Below are 3,001 nucleotides of genomic sequence, written 5' to 3' on the forward strand. Positions count from 1 at the left end.
TCCCCTAAGCCAAGGAGATCCTCTGCTGGAAATCTGCAGCCAGTTTCTGGTCCTTTTAAGACTCCTGAATGCCAGATCAGTGGAGAACCAGACACTATATGAAAATGCCAGTTCTTTTTCCATTCCCTCCTTTCTGGAAACATATGACTCCTATTTTTAGCTTACATATATATTGTAACTTTGCACTTGAAATTTGCCTCTAATAAGACACTGACATACCTGACATTTTCCCCCACCTTGACTTCTCCTCACTTCTGTATTAACATATTTTGAGGCTGTATCTTCTGACACATTTCATGTTACAGCAGAGACAAGGGATCAATTAATATTTAAACTGGCAAAGCCTTCAGTTTTCATAAAAGCACGTCCCTTGTGATGTTACAATCCATGTCAAGCTTTTCTTTCTAGGAAGGAAGAATGAATGAATTCTTTAAACAATACACTTCACAACTCAGCAGTATGTAAACCCATTTAATCCTCCACAAATCTGACCTGATTACTAGTCAATGCTTTCTAATTCAACCTCAAAACCAGTCACTGGAGTTTTAGGATTCCAAGTCAATTGCCCTTTCAGATGACTGATTGACAGTGCACTATTATAAACTTATTCCCAAATTGGTACAGCATATTTTATGTCTCTTTATAACTCCAAATCCCTAGGAAAAATGACATTACAATCATACTGGAGGAAGAGCTATGCTGATTTGCTCTTTCACAGAGGAAAGAGGCAGAAAATGCGGAAATGTGAGGAACAGCTGTGTCTGCAGAGAGAGCGCGAGCGCACATGCCTATTGTGGGAAAAGAAGTGCTGTGAGCAAATTTGTCAGAGCACTGAATCTCAGACCAGCGGAGAAGTTTTTCAGAAGAAATGAAATTCCCAATCCTATGAGATGCTGATTACCTTCTCCAAAGTGCTGACTGCTCTTAATTCTCATTGACTTCAGCACCATGCATGTTTGGGCGCCTCGGAAATTGGTAGGAATCGAATGCTAGTATCAGCAGAAGTCCAGATTGAGGAGGCAAGGCTGTGAGTAACTACAATTTGAACAAAGCTACTCAAAGACAGAGAAGGTGATACTCAAAAGGAAATGTACACAACATCTTGAGATATCTACTTACTTGAGTGTGAATATCAAAAAGGTAGAGTTACATCGGTCTATTTTTATTTCCTTGTGCCGACCTTAACTTGCCCACCATTGAAACCCTGGACAGTTCAAGGCATTGCTCATTCAGTCTCCAATGGCTAGGATGTCTTCCTGCATAATTGCAGGAGTCATTGCTCCTTCTGCCCATCCCCATAAAAGAAAAACCAAAAAATACAACACGCACACACACACACACACCCCTTTTAATATTCACATTAGTTTAATGATCTATCTCCCCCCCAAAAGTGGTGGTGAGAAAATTCCAAATGGGCTAAATACTACTTGGTGAAACAAGCTGTTATTAGAGTCAGCAAATACTACTGGAAAAAAAGCAGAGTATCAGGAACCCTTGACACTCTTCCCCTCCTCCCCCCCATTTACCTGAGATTTAAATATTTCTAACAATACCTTAATGTTTTTAAAGTCTGGGAAGTGAAACTAACAATGGAGCAAAGCTAGCTGGAAATTAATGTCATGCAGCAGATATATTTTTCAAAGGAGGCAGAATTATGGGGCAAGAGAAAAATATTTTGCAAGGAAAAACAAATCTAATAAAAGTAAATTAAACAGGTTAGTTTAAATTTCTCTTTTGAAGAGAACATTGCCAAAAGTTTCATAAAAAAGACTTATTGAATGCACGTTAAAATTGAAAGGAAAAAGCCTTTGTACATAAGCTAATAAGAACTTTCCCAAGATACTTAATTTGGTTTTACTACTATTTTTTCTGATACCAACATTTTTTTTTTTTAAAAAGCCGCCTTCCATCAAGTTAAATGGTATTTTGCATGACAAATCTGCAGGTCTCCTCATGAGTGGATATTTTCAAAGTTCATTTTTCTGGTGTTTGTATAGAAAGGAAAGAAAACGGAAGATATAAGTGAGAGAAAAGATTAAACATTTCAGTGTTATGTTTCCAGTGTGGTTGGCTCCATAAGCCATTCTCTTTCCAGTCCAACCCCCACATCCCTCCATTTTACAAGTAATCACACATTTCCATTTTAAAAAAAAATAGAAGCTAAAAATCCTAAGTAGTGAAATCACTTTTGGCCTGGCTTACCCAAAAAGCCTGCCTACTGCAGCACAGTGTTGTCAGCAGATTTACTTAAGAGTTTCAGACTATGTGCTTTCCAGATAAACCTAGGGTGAACATGATGTTTGCTTGTGCGGCTTGAACTTTATCTTATTCTTTCAGATGACGTTCTGGTAACTTTATTGGCCCTTGAAGCACATTGCCCTGTTCTTAAAAGGGGTCACATTATTCCATTTAGTCATTAGTCTGTTAGGAGCAGTGTGATCCTGACTCAAGCAGCCCAGTGTGTAGCTGGAATTATGCAGGCTGAGTCATCCTTTGAGACAGTGAAAGCCTGCTCCCCGATATGGTATCTGAAAGGTGCAGAAGAGGGGCATTGGTGATAGCCCTACTTCTTTCCCAGTGCCTTTCGGGCAATATGTGCCCCCATGCTGTGCAGTGGGAGCACCAGAAATGGTATAATTCAAAAGATGGTGCTTGGCTTAATGCTGCAGGCCAGATCCTCAGCTTCTTTGACTTCTGATGCAAACACTCCAGTATGAAAGTTTCTGTAACGCTAGTGTAAAAAACACAAGAAAGAGTGCAAGAACGATCATAGCAAGTTCATTTCAGGTCCAAAGAATGCTCTTAAAAAAACCTGTTTATCATCTGAAGCCCCTCACCAGAGCCCTGGCACAGAACCAACTAAATAGGTCAGATGAGGATGGTACCATTACCCTGTGTCAATAACTTCAGTGCTGGCAGAAGACATCGCTGTACTGTAAGCATAAATGTGTGTTGTATATTATATGGCAGTGGTTTTCTTCATTGGCAGACCCTTAAAAAA

The sequence above is a fragment of the Gopherus evgoodei genome, chromosome 6, assembly GCF_007399415.2.
Source record: "Gopherus evgoodei ecotype Sinaloan lineage chromosome 6, rGopEvg1_v1.p, whole genome shotgun sequence".
NCBI lineage: Eukaryota > Metazoa > Chordata > Testudines > Testudinidae > Gopherus > Gopherus evgoodei.